The sequence below is a fragment of the Triticum dicoccoides genome, chromosome 3A, assembly GCF_002162155.2.
Source record: "Triticum dicoccoides isolate Atlit2015 ecotype Zavitan chromosome 3A, WEW_v2.0, whole genome shotgun sequence".
NCBI lineage: Eukaryota > Viridiplantae > Streptophyta > Magnoliopsida > Poales > Poaceae > Triticum > Triticum dicoccoides.
The window spans coordinates 528887006-528901713 of record NC_041384.1 but is presented as its reverse complement, the minus strand read 5'-3'; positions in this window follow the sequence as shown (position 1 = coordinate 528901713).

Below are 14708 nucleotides of genomic sequence, written 5' to 3'. Positions count from 1 at the left end.
CTAAAGGAAATCGGCCCAACAACGTCATGTGGGCCGTCGAATATAACACTAGCCCATTTCACTTTTGGCCCATGTATGGCCCACAACGTCTTTCGGCCCATATGAGGCCTTCGTATCTTTCAGCCCTTTACAGGCCCACGGTGACTCTAGCCCATAATGAACAGTAATTTTCTTTATACCCATTAACGGCCCGTGATTTACAGGGGCCGTTTCCAGCCCGTGTTAGCTTTCGGCCTATTGATGGCCCATACGTTCTTGGGCTCCTTTTCGGCCCTCGATTACTTCTGGCCCGTTACTGGCCTGTTCCCCTAATGGGCCAAATTCGACCCATGGCAAGAGTAGGTCCGTTACTGGCCGGTTCCCCTAATGGGCCAAATTCGGCCCATGGCAAGAGTCGTCCCATTACTGGCCTGTTACCCTAATGGGCCAAATTCAGCCCATGGCAAGAATCGGCCCGTTTCTAGCCTGTTAACCCGTTAACCCGTTGCGTCGTTTCCAGCCCGTCCTATATTCTGGCCCATTAACGACCCGTTATGCCTGTGACAGAATTAAGCCTTTGCTGTCCTACGGCCTATTACCGTGCTGGGTTGATACCAATTACGCCCGATTACGGCCCATGTAGACCCATTTATCCGACGGCCCGAGGCCCACTGATTACAGGCCCATTTATCGATGGCCCATAGGAGACCCATGGATCCTACGGCCCGTATATGGCCCATGGTAGTTGCGGCCACTAGCAAACCAGTGAAAAAGAAGACTAGGAAATAAATAAGGCCGAAACTAACACTAGGCTATTAAGGCGATTGCACAGATTACATCCACTCGGCATCAAAGATCGCCACCAGTGCAAATATAGGGAACACCCTACACTATACAAAAATGGCTTGCTGTTTTCTTCAGCCGATGGCTGCATGTTAAGAATAAATTTTGTATCACACCAAAACAAATCACAACTATATGACAAAAGGAAGGTTGGCATAAAATTTAACAGTCTAGCAGATAAATGCACCACCAGAAGTTCAGAAGCTCAGTTCATTTGACCTGACTGTTAAGTTTTCATGTTGTATTGTCTGATGGAGCACCATAACCCTCGCCTTCATTTCCCCTAGGCTCCATAACCATGCATATCTTGACGACATTGAGCAATGTTTCTCCTTGTTTCACAAAGGGTCTCTCTTAGGAAATGGACGTGGGCCTCAAGCGTAGATACAACATTGCTTTGAGCTTGCATATCTTGATCATGAGGCAGTTTGGACGATATTGCCTTAACAACCAACCCAGTATTACGCAGGAACATGCTTTTGGCACTGTTAGTGAACAGGTACTGACCCACTGCAGCAAGAGCTGACATTGTGGTTATAGTTGCCTCGCCACCTTCAGAAGGTGGCGGTTCCACCATTTTTTCCATAGCTCGCTGAAAAGTTGAGGTTTTACATTAATAGTACCAGAATAGAGGATATTAAGGAGGCAACAAAACCAAACAAAATAGCTTTGGTCTATATACAGAACTTATTCTGGTGAACCCATGTAAAAATATTAGTTGTATTTTATTGCAAAGTACATAATAAAACCAGGTTCCAAACATATGACCATGTACCATCGCTAATGTATTGTCTATTTCTTCACATTGTATTGAGGGCTAAGGATAAAGAGACGAAGTTTATAATCCGATAAGCATAGTATGACATCATTCATATAACAAAACAACTGAGAACAGACAAACAGGCAATTGTAATGTTGTGTGGGCAAGTCCAGTACGGAACTAGATTACGGGTCAAGATCAAAGGAACATCACTCCTCTCTTTTAAAGCTTGTAAGGTGCAATGATACGCTAAGACAATTGTGTATAAAATTGAAAAGAGTAATAGACATTGGTTACAAACCATGCAGTTCAAGACACAAGTCAGAGTAAGTAGTAGTTAAAAGGCACGAGGATTAAGGACTTACAACAACGACTTTGACTGGTGTAGTCATGCCCTTCTTCTTGCTGGTGTGACAGTCCTTGAAGATTTCCATAGCATTTGGTTTAGGTACTTTTTGGTCCTTGCGGGCTTTCCTCTGCATTTCGAGCAAGTCAATATAGATCTGATAATATGGTACAGCGAAAAGAGTGAAACAATAGCTAATTACAAGAGCCTCGCAGTGTGCAATATAGCTACGAGATCCCTTCGTCTGTTGGAATTTCACTTTCATACGTTTGCCCTTGTTCTTTGAACAATTCACCTACAAGAAGATAGATTTGTGTGGCACATGCATAAATAGGACTTCAACATGTGATCTGATCACACACACACACACACACACACACACACACACACACACACACACACACACACACACACACACACACACACACACACACACATATATATATATATATATAATGTACCTGATACTTCGGATCAGACCAGTGTTAAACAAGGCCCCTCCAGTCTTCATCCGGTATATTTTCCACAGGAGATGTTTGGGAAAGTTCACCGTTAGCCTTGCCTTCAAAGTGAGTTTTCCTCAAGTTATACCGATACTATCGCAGAGCAGACTTGAAAATATGGGTGCAAGCTTGTTTGGTTGCATCATCTTGGCTATCCAACTTGAACCTCATCTGTTGAAAATTATGGGAGTCTCATTATCAGCAACCTAGAAAGTATGGGACCGAGCAAGACAATATTACTAGTTTTCATACATAACCATACTTACAGATAAATGGTCGAGGAAGGTGTTGAACTGGGTTTCGTCTTTGTCATTCCTGTACTGAATCCATGTTGGGAGGATACGTACATGACACCTAATGGCAACCGCTGCCTCTGATACTAACTTGGCTGACTCTGTAGCATCACGTGGCCTTTTTAAACCCGCCTCAAAAAGGATCTCCATTCTTCCTCCTCTAGATTTAGTTAACCTATCGAGCATTATCCCTGATGTTTGTTTCCTCTTGTGCCTAGGTGCTAGTCCAACAACGAACATAGGAAGTGTTAGTGTACATCAAACTGTGAGACTACATATAAAGAAGCATGCAACTGTAACTTGACTCTAGCAACTACCTTCTCGCTGTTGAAGCTCACAAGGTTCATCTGATATTGCCAACTAGTCTTGTGTCAAGAGTGCTTGGGAAGTAGTGTCAGGTGGCAAGGGAGCTTGGGAACGTGCTGCTAGCTCAGTTGACGCACGAGTAAGTTGTGCAACTGGTAGTACTGTGGTAGGTGTTGCAAGAACTAGGGCTGTCTCTGCTTGTTTGGTGGCAGCTATTTGTTTCTGTTTGGCTTTTTTTGCAACTCGTGTAGCATGGGATGCCGTGTTTGTAGAATTTTCCGCTGGACTTTGACCTTCTATTGCACCATCAGTACCAGCAGAATCTGCAGGATTCATCCACTTCTCATTCCCTGCCATTATGTGTTTCTTCCTCTTTCTCTGTGCCATGTTAAGTCAAGCCGACAAGAAAAATGAATAACAATTTAGTTCTTCAGAACAAATTGATGAGTGATGCAGACAAACTGAACTTTGATGTTAGACAACCACATGATAGGAGGATGTAATATGTATGAAAAACAGGACGGAAGAGATAACCAGAACTATGATGTGTAAACTAAGAAGAAGACATTTCACCAAATTAGAAGCAATGCAATGGAAGGTAGACACCATATGAAAGATGCTACAAATATCGCTCTGCCAAGTTAACAGTGTCCCATCATAAATGATGTTTAAACAAATGTGAAGCAGTACAAGAAATAAATCATATGCAAGATGCAAACAACATCACACTACCATGTTAGAGGTCTCTCGTCATTAGTGCCATTGCATATTCACAGCATTGCATATTCACAGCTTATGATGTGTAAACTAAGGAGAAGGCATTTCAACAAATCAGAAGCAATGAAAGCTAGACACCATATGAAAGATGCAACGAATATCACTCTACCAAGTTAAAACTGTCTCGTCATAAGTGCCATTTCAACAAATTAGTAGTACAAGCTAGAAAAGAATGAGAGATGTAACCTATATCAGACTCCAAAGTCAAACGTGTCTTATGATAAGTGATTGTTGCAGGTTACACAACAGTAGTAATTTGATGTAAGAACATGGTGTGATAGACAAATATTGTATGTTCTAGAAACAGGAACACGTGTCTTATTCAAGTATAATGTGTAAAGTAAGCAGATGGAATTCAACAAAATTAGAAGCAATACAAGCTAGACATCACACATAACATGCAACCACATATAACAGTGCCAAGTTAGAGGGAGCACCGGTGATGCTGCACTAGGGGAGACATGCTCATCATAAACACAACTTTGTTGAGTGTCTATGCATGTGTTGTCTTGGAAATCATCTTGGGGGTGTGGAGGAGTAGAAACTGTAGAGGCCCTCCGTTCGGAAGGAGCACCTTTATCCGCTGCCTTGCTAACTTCCTTCCGCTTTATTGATTTTGAATTGTCAAGTAAAACCGACAAGAATAAGCAATAAAATTTTCTCTTCAGAACTCATTCATGCATGATACTGACAATCACTACTTTGATGTAAGGCAAACACATGATACCAGGATGGAATATGTACGAAAAACAGGACGGCATGGCATATTCACAACTGTTTGTGTAAACTAAGCAGAAACCATTCCAGCAAATAAGAAGCAATGCAAGCTAGGCACCACATGAAAGATGCAACAAATATGACTCTGCCAAGTTAAAAGTGTCCCATCATAAATGGAATTTCAACAAATTAGAAGCAGCGCATGCTAAAAATCATATGAAAGATGCAACTAATATCGCACTGCATATACTAAAGGTGTCTCGTCATGTTGATTGATGCGGGATACAAAAAACAATAGTTTTATGTAAGGACATGATTAATAGACAAATGTACTATGTACTAAATACAGGAAGGCATGTCACATTAACAGGTATAATGTATAAGCTAAGCAGACTAGCACATGCAGTTTAACCAGATTGGAAGAATTACAATCTAGACACAATATGCAACATGCAACCACATATCACGCTGCCAAGTTAGAGCAATCACCTATGATGCTAGTGTTGGGGAAATGCTGTAATCAACTATAGAGCTACATTCACTATCTTCATCTAGCATTTCTGTTTCTTGAGAATCATGTCGGGAGGCTGACGCTGCATTCTTTAAATGAGGAGTAGTCCCCTTGCCTGCCTGCCTCGTCATAAGTGATTGATGAGGGATACAGAAGAGCATTAGTTGATGTAAGAACATGGTTAATACACAGATGTACTAGTATGTACCAAAAACAGAAAGGCATGTCATATTCAAAGGTATAATGTGTAAGCTAAGCAAATGCAATTTAACCAAATTGGAAGCAATACAAGCTAGACATCCGGGTGGAGTAGTGAGCATGATCATCTAGGACCTAAGGCCTACTGGGAGGCGGGCTGCTTCGCCACCATCGCAGCTTTTTAGTTGGCTTCCAGGTGATGCCTATCTTTGCTGGGCTTGTCACTGGCTTGGCCAGTGCCCTGACTAGCTATTTCCAGGAGATGGTGGTTCATGTAAAAAATATATCTTTCCTTATCTTACCGACTTCGGCCTTTCGAATACAAGCTAGACACCAAATGGAACATGCAACCACATATGACACCACGAAGTTAAAGCAAGCACCTGGGATGGTGGTTCATTGCGAGCGAGGTCATCAACTCCATAGCTATGTTTACCGTCTCCATCTGCAGACACTGCACCCTTTATAGCGCTGTAACGTGTCTTGCCTACCCGCATATGAAGCTGGAGCGACTTCTCTCTTTTCTTTTTGGCTTCTCTCATGGCAGCAGAGTCTGAAATACCCTTGTATAAAAACACAATAGTGAGAGTACGGGTGAAGTGTGTGCAGAACTAGCACTGTAAAAGCAGAAGATAGCAGGTGGCTGAAAAATAAATGACAGGAGACATATGATAGCTCTACAACATTGCATGGCAAACAAAATTAGATTCTACTCCGTATGATTTTGTAATATATGAGCACGGGAAATGCAGGTACTCCTGCAGAACACCACCACATGTGGTCATATCTAAGAGGACAGTCGACTGAAAATAAATAGGTCAGTCGATTTTTTAATGAACCGTCCGATCTATAAGGAACAGGCAGATGGCCTTCGTCTACCTCCCGCCAGCCACTGTTGACAATCTTTCTCGAACCGCCAGCGACCACCGGCCCAGACCCCTGCCTCCGCCGCCCCGCCCTCCCATCGACCTCACACCACCGCCGTGCTTGGCAGCGCCCCCAGGCCATCCCTTTAATCCCGTCCGACCTCCAGATCGGGCACCAGTAGCTCTAGGCCGCACACGCCCCTAAGATAAACACCAAGGCGTTGCTTCCCCGGCGTAATAGGCGTACTAGCGCCTGTTACACCGGGGAATGCTTCCATTAATTGGGAATCAACTGGCCAGAAATTGAAATTTAGGGGGGCGATGGACCTCTAGCTAAGGTGAAATAGTATATGAGGAGAAACCTTGTGCATCACGAGTTACTAGGAACATCTAGTATCAAGAAGAAGTGGTCAACTAGTGTCTTGTGTGGGATGAATACCGTGCAAGCAGAGACGTAAGATTTGCACGAATAAGGGAAGAGGAGTACCTTTTTCGGTTGCCGGTGTGGTCACCTCCACATGTCGCGCTGATACGTCTCCAACGTATCTACTTTTTCAAACACTTTTGCCCTTGTTTTGGACTCTAACTTGCATGATTTGAATGGAACTAACCCGGACTGACGCTGTTTTCAGCAGAATTACCATGTTGTTATTTATGTGCAGGAGCAAACGTTCTCGGAATGACCTGAAACTTCACAGAGCCACTTTTCAGAAAATAAGAAAAATACCTGCAAAATATGAAGGCCAGGGGGTCCACCACCTTGCCACAAGGGTGGGGGGCATGCCCGCCCCCCTAGGGCGCCCCCTACCTCATGGCCCCCCTGTTGCGTCTCCAACTCCAACTCCATATATTGAGTTTTCGGGAGAAAAAAATCAGAGAGAAGAAGTCATCGCGTTTTATGATACGAAGCCGCCGCCAAGCCCTAAAACCTCTCGGGAGGTATGATCTGGAGTCCGTTCGGGGCTCCGGAGAGGGGAATCCGTCGCCATCGTCATCATCAACCATCCTCCATCACCAATTTCATGATGCTCACTGCCGTGCGTGAGTAATTCCATCGTAGGCTTGCTGGACGGTGATGGGTTGGATGGGATCTATCATGTAATCGAGTTAGTTTTGTTAGGGTTTGATCCCTAGTGTCCACTATGTTCTGAGATTGATGTTGCTATGACTTTGCTATGCTTAATGCTTGTCACTAGGGACCGAGTGCCATGATTTCAGATCTGAACCTATTATGTTTTCATCAATATATGAGTGTTCTTGATCCTATCTTGCAAGTCTATAGTCACCTATTACGTGTTATGATCCGTTAACCCCGAATTGACGATAACCGGGATACTTACCGATGATGACCGTAGTTTGAGGAGTTCATGTATTCACTATGTGTTAATGCTTTGTTCCGGTTCTCTATTAAAAGGAGGCCTTAATATCCCTTAGTTTCCGTAAGGACCCCGCTGCCACGGGAGGGTAGGACAAAAGATGCCATGCAAGTTCTTTTCCATAAGCACGTATGACTATATTCGGAATACATGCCTACATTATATCAATGAACTAGAGCTAGTTCTGTGTCACCCTAGGTTATGACTGTTACATGATGAACCACATCCGGCATAATTCTCCATCGCCGATCCATTGCCTATGAGCTTTCCGCATATTGTTCTTCGCTTATTTTACTTTCCCCGTTGCTATTGCTATCATCACTACAAAATACCAAAAACATTACTTTTACTATTGTTATCTTTTGCTACCGTTATCACTACTATCATATTACTTTGCTACTAAACACTTTGCTGCAGATATTAAGTTTCCAGGTGTGGTTGAATTGACAACTCAGCTGCTAATACTTGAGAATATTCTTTGGCTACCCTTGTGTCGAATCAATAAATTTGGATTGAATACTCTACCCTCGAAAACTGTTGCGATCCCCTATACTTGTGGGTTATCACGCGTCGATCTTCTTCTTTTTACCGGGGAAATCGATGTTCTGGAGGGTGCAGGCTTGGACGAACCCATGGCCAAGTTGTTGACTGTGTTGTCGTGGCCGTATGTCGACAGAGGAGAAGCAGATCCGAGGCGGCGAAGGAAGGCGTAGCAGGAACAGCTCCGGTGCGGTGGAGGGTGGCGAAGTTGGAGCGGTAGCGGTGAGGCGCAGGACAACATGGTTGAACTGGCTCGGGTACGTACGGCTCGGCCTCGGCTTCAACTACTAGTCGTGGAGGGCGTTGCGGTTGAGGTTGCGGTGGACCACGACGTCGGGGTATCGGCTCCGGCGTGATGGAGGAGGGCGGCGGTTGATGGGTGGGATGGGGTGGCGGACGGAGGACGCCGGGGTTTTGCGGCTGGTGGAGAGGTAGTTTTGGCGCCCACGGAGTACGAATGGGGAATCAGACGGGTGGGGGGAACCATGTTTCTGTCTGGGACGCGCTTGTCTTTGGCTTTTTGAACAGAAGATGAGACGCGCTTGTTTGAAATTTGGGGAAAGTACAAACTTTGCCCCCTCTTAAATTTCGGACCTACTGCGAGTCGGGGGTAGGATGGTAATCCCAGGTGTCCCAAATAGTGGGCGGGAGCGATTTCGGCCGCGTGCATGTGTGCTTAGGCGGCCATTGTGTATGAATGTTTTTTGGATGCGGTTGCGTGGCGTCTAGATGAAGCTACAAACCTACCCCGGTTTAGACCTTTGGACGTCGGGCCGGTAGGTTTCACGGGTCGGAGTTATTAGAAAAGTAATTTCCTTGTACTACCAGACATTGGTCTCACGCGGTTTCGGGCGAGTAGAGGCTCTTTTGGCGCTTCATTCGAAATTTTAAAACACAAGCATTCACGTTTAGAGTACTCTTGAACTATGAGGATTGACCTAAATAGACAACGTTATATTTGACCTTGTATGTTTGAAAACCTCATTAAATTATCCGCTTCTTTTTGAAATTTTGACACTTGAAAATCCTATAACTACGATTATTTTGGAATGGAGGAGCTAAATTTGAATCTATTTTGTACACGACTACATATGCTATTATGTACAAAATCAGAGCAAGGATTGGTGCCCCCATAATTTAGGTATGGTTTACAAATGCCATGATATCAAATTCAAATAATTGAAAGGACTTCATGTTGAATTCGATTTTTTTAAACCACCTTAAGTTGAATGCAAATGTATGCTAGTTCATAGGTAGCTATTTATAATGTCCATTGTGTAACTTTCGTATGTATAATGTGCTTTACACACACAACATGAAGTATACTCACATTTATATTCGATTGCTAAAGCGATGCATTGTCTGGAGTTCAAAATACTAACTATGTGGATCAATTGTGTCGAATAATAACATAGACATGCTCAAATTCGATAGAATCTAGATGTCTGATGGATTAATGACCGCTCCTTACGCGAATTGCAAATATCATGATCCCATCCTAATATTTGGATACAATTTATATCTCTAATCAATGTGTAGAGCAGTCTTTTACGTGTAGTTTCACTCTCCATCGGTGGTCTCTCACACATTCTCACACACTCTCTCCCGAGGTGTCTTTCTCGCACACATGCTCTAGATATAACCCTCCCTCCCTCTCGTAACCATTTACAACTGTTTCCACTAACCTTTATCACAAGCACTCTTCCTCTCGCAAACATACACACGCACAATCCTCATCGACCCTTTCTATATACATGGACCTGCCTACGTGTCTCATGTATGCACATTATCTTTACGCCTATCTCTCACGCATTGTCTCACACCTCTCTTCCTAATCAACGAGTATGATTCAAGCAGAGCATTCTGTAGGATGCCTCTTAAAGTTAGGTTGGATGAATAGTAATATCAGAGATAAAGGGGTTACCTTAGTCCGAGAACCTAGGGTTACAAATCCTAGACGGCTTTGTCAGTGGACACAGAGTCCTTCACAATTCTGCTATCTTTGTCTTGTACGACTAGTCATCCATGGGTCTTCCTAAATGCGTCACGGGCCGACCAATGTGGCGCAGGACGGAACCAAATGAAGGGCCTCACCTCGACCCACCGGACCTCACGCGCTGACACACCCTCTGCCCCCATGTCTCATTATCTTCTCACACCCACACATACCAACACAAACACCACACACATAGAAAATTTCTCCTGGTGCCTCTATTCCCTCCCCCTTGCATATACACACTCAAGGGAATGGAATCTCTTGTCGTGACGTCATATTCGTCTCTCTCTCTCTCTCTCTCTAGACCACTCTCATTTCTCGTGCTATCTCTCCCACTCCCCCCGCCGGTCCCTATATCCATGCCTCTCTCGAATGCGTAATACACACATACCTCTCTAGGCCCCGCAAAATGCATCAACTACACATTCACACATGTTACATCACGTACCCCATTGATCTAAAAAGCCCTCTCTTCACGTTTATTCCACATACAACATTCCTTTTGAATAAAGTGTGGCCAAAAAATTATTTTAGAGTTTCTACATATATACAACATTACAAAGTTACATGGAGGAGTACGAACACTAATTTTCATTGCATGGTGCCCACAATGAAATTTATTCCGCACTGTGAGTTTGTATATTTTTATACTATATACAAAGTTAGTCATAATAAAGAGAAACGAAGAGCATCTCTCTCTCCATCGCATACCCCCCCCCCCTGTACGCCCCTTTCACGTATGCACACAAAACTATCTCCAGGTCCTCTAAAAGTAAGCCCCTAGAAAATTCACGCATGTTTCATCTTTCTCTCGCGATATATGCAATGACGATCATTGTATTTGAAGCGAAAGCACGATACGTACAATGGACTTCAGAATCCACTCATTACGGTCACCATTTACGTTTAGTGGTTATTATACAGTCACAGGCTCATCGTACAACTCTGTATTTGCTCATGACATGACTAGTTGACCAGTTAAACGCTCCATGTGGCACCTCTAGTGTTGCATCACATTATCTCACTACCATCGTGCCCACCCGTCAACTTGTATCTACTCTACATCTACACTCTTATATAATGCATAAAATACACTCTTATTAAAAACAGAGTTGGTGATGATGGTGTGCTTGCCATCCTGCAATATAGGTTGCCCGATTTATATCTGACGAATAGGAAAGAAACTATGGCAATTTCGCAAAAAGGTACCCACACACCTCTCCACATTTGCAAATAAGGCCTTCTCTCGTTCATCCTTTTCTCTCACAAGATAAACAAGTCATACAAATGCATCTTGATGTTACGTGCAACGCACGGGCATCTTTCTAGTAAGAATGAAAACAAACGACAACAAAATATTTGGACGGTGGTTCGAAGTCATGACCGCGGGCACAGCGGACAAGGTGGCCTTGTATTGGTATGCTGAGCCGTCTGTTTGAGCACACAGGAGCTGTTGTGGTGATTATACACACACGCACGCATGCACACGAACTGCATCCATGCAACACTCACACAAACACATGCACCCATGCACGCACTCAACACTCAGACGTACACACACAGCCACGCACGCACGCAACACTCACACGCACGCACGCAACACTCACACGCACACACGCACGCATGCATGCACACACCAGTACACCACACGACCAACACACACTCTCACGCTCAAGTGCTCAACCTACATCTGCATGCGCACACATCAGGCCCTGGCAGACACATACACAACCAGGTGATTCCCGCGCACGGGTTGGAGCCTTGTCGCACCTGTGTAAATTTGTGTTTATCTGACCTTTTGCCTATGTGAACTGACAGGTGGGACCCACAGGGAACATGGTCAATTTAACTAGTCAACATGGCGCCATGCAGACTATTTGGCCGGTCAATAGAGTGCAATCCGATGCTGAACTGTGAGCAAGTGACCGTATAATCACCGCAAAACGTATATAGTGACCGTAATCAGCTTATTCTGAAGTTCGGTGACCGTATTACGCTTTTCTCTCTGTAGGCCCTCCAAAACTACATCTCTACACGTTCTCGCATGTTACATCTAACAACTATGCAATACAACACTACTACTACACTCTAACACAATAAATCATATGTGTTTTTTAGTTTTACTAGATATCATATTGTTACTTATAATTATTCAGTTTGCATACATTAAAATTGCCTTTGAAATGTATGGCCAGTATCATCTACCGCGCGGGAAAAATCCCGCTCTTTCCTGTTTAATCAGGTTTGTATCGATGGATCATGCGAAACAGCAAAACTATAGTACTATATAGTACAAGTGACAGTTCACTGGGCCGTTGTGTCGTCTACTCCTCCGTCGTAAGAGTGTAGCGCTCGCTTTCATAAATCTTCTAGTCCCTTTCGCCGACATGTGGGACATCAAGCTACCAGGTCCACGTGCTATACCGGAATACAGTGCAGAGCAGCCGGGTTGAAGCACCCTAGTCATGGCGCCGGTGTAGTAATGAGAAATGAGGCGTCAAATCACAAAGCTGCACCTTTCCCGCAGTTAAGTTGGAGGGACGAAGCAACCATCATTTCACTCGTTGCTGAATCTACTTCTCCCTCATCTTCTTCAACTTAACCACGTGTTGCTTCTGCTGTTGTTCTGCCTCATGTGGGACACAGATTGGCTTGGTAAAGCACTGACACATGGGACCGCATGTTAGCAAACCGCCAGGACAACGTCCTCCAAAAATAAGAAGCCTAATCCTAGACTTACAAAGGGCTACATAGCTGCTACGTATACTTTCCATCTAATCTATATATGCCCCCTGATTTTCAGGTGGGCTGGGCCTAATCCTCTCCTTTAATCCAATCAAATAGTCCCACATCACATCAGTTTGTAACTTTACGTAAACCATTACGTGGATGTAGCATTGCTCAAATAAGAAACCTCCCCCGCCATCCGCGTGACAAAATCACTACCTTTTTACTAATCTTGACTCTATAATTTTTTAGATCAATATAATTGAGATTTGTATAGATAGCACACAGGAGCAAAACCAAGTGGTACGGTTAAGGGCATCCATAATGTGTAGCCAAATGTGAAAATAGCTTTTGGCATCGTGGGAACCATTGTGGACGGTGTTGCCAAAGCCAAGAAGATGGCACCGAAGCTCCCTGATTGATTGATTGAAGGAATAGAAAAATGCAACGTCTCACCTCTTTCTCCCATGCTTGGATGCATGTAGTACAGTATAGAGCACATAGTCTACTCCCCTGTCCCTTCTATCACAAATCACAAAGTAGTGAGGCGTCAAATCACAATAGCATGGATGAAGCAACCATCATTTCACTCTTCACTGACTCCGCTTCTCCATCGTCTTGTTCGAGAAACCATCTCACCGCACTAGTACTCCTAGTAGTACTAGTAAAGGACTTCCTGGATGCAAATAAGGCGGTTGTCTCGGCTTGCAGGCGGCACTTGCGAACGACTTACCGTGGTCTCCCTCAATGGTGTTCTCCGTCGAACGCACTTCGCCAAACCACCAAAAAAGATATCGTCAACGTCACCGCAATGGGGAAGGAAGTCAAATATATTTACTACCTCCATTTTTTTGTACACAAGGCCAGTATATCAAAATTACAATTTGCAAAGGGCCACTAACACTAATCGAGGCAAAATTGATGGGGTTAGCAACCAAGGACATTAATATCCCCTGCATGCATGCGGAAGTGAGAAGGTTGGTTTGCATGGCGCTGCATTAATCAAGCAATGAGGAGTGAAATGGTTAGATCTTTGGTCTTTGGAGAAAATTTTTTGCATTAATTGACACGTGAAACGAGGATTTGTATTGATTAAATCCCGCGAAGGAAAACCCCGCCTTTCTTTTTTAACACCAGTACTCCTAGTACGTACGTACTTATCCTGTTTGGGTCTAGGCCTTGCATTGCCAAACTTCGCCACACATTTTTGCCAAGCTTGCCTAAAGTTTTCAAAATGAGAAGGAGGTACACTTGCGCACGGCTGTCGCGGTCGCACCGCACCCTCACACGGTTGCTCCTGCATGCCGCGGTCGCACCACACCCTCACACATTCGCTCCTGCACGCCGTAAACCCAACCAAGGGAACGCACCCTCACTGACACGTGTTGTCGCATGTGAACAAACCAAACTCAGCCATCCTATCGCTGACACATAATTTTCGTTCATAGAGTATGTTTATCCAACCGCATGTTGGGGAGTATCCGTACGGCCCGTGGAGTGGTCTGTTGGGGAAGAAGAAGAGGTGAGGAAGAAGGAAAGAAGGTTAGGATATGTAGGATATTCATCCAACCGCCTGAAATGGTAGACTGACCCAAGTCAGGTGACTTGCATAACAAATATGTGTTTTTACACAGCAAAAGATCCATCAAAACAACAACATAAATAAAAACTATCACTGCTCGCGGAAAGAGACGGCCTCGTCGTCTTTGGCTGCCGGTGCGAATCAGCCGCCGCTTCTGACGTGTGTCTCCGCACTGTGGTTGTCTTCGGCCTCCAGCTACTCGTTCAAGCGGAGCGTGCGGGCGCTCTGCACGGATGAGAGCACAGGCCGGTTCAAGTCGAGGACGTCCGGTTCCTCCTGCAGGAGGGCCTCGATGGCAGCGGCATCCGCGCGCTCCGCGTCGAGTCGAGCCTTCGCCACCCGGTTCAAGTCCAGGACGTCCGGTTTCGCCTGCAGGAGGGCGTCGATG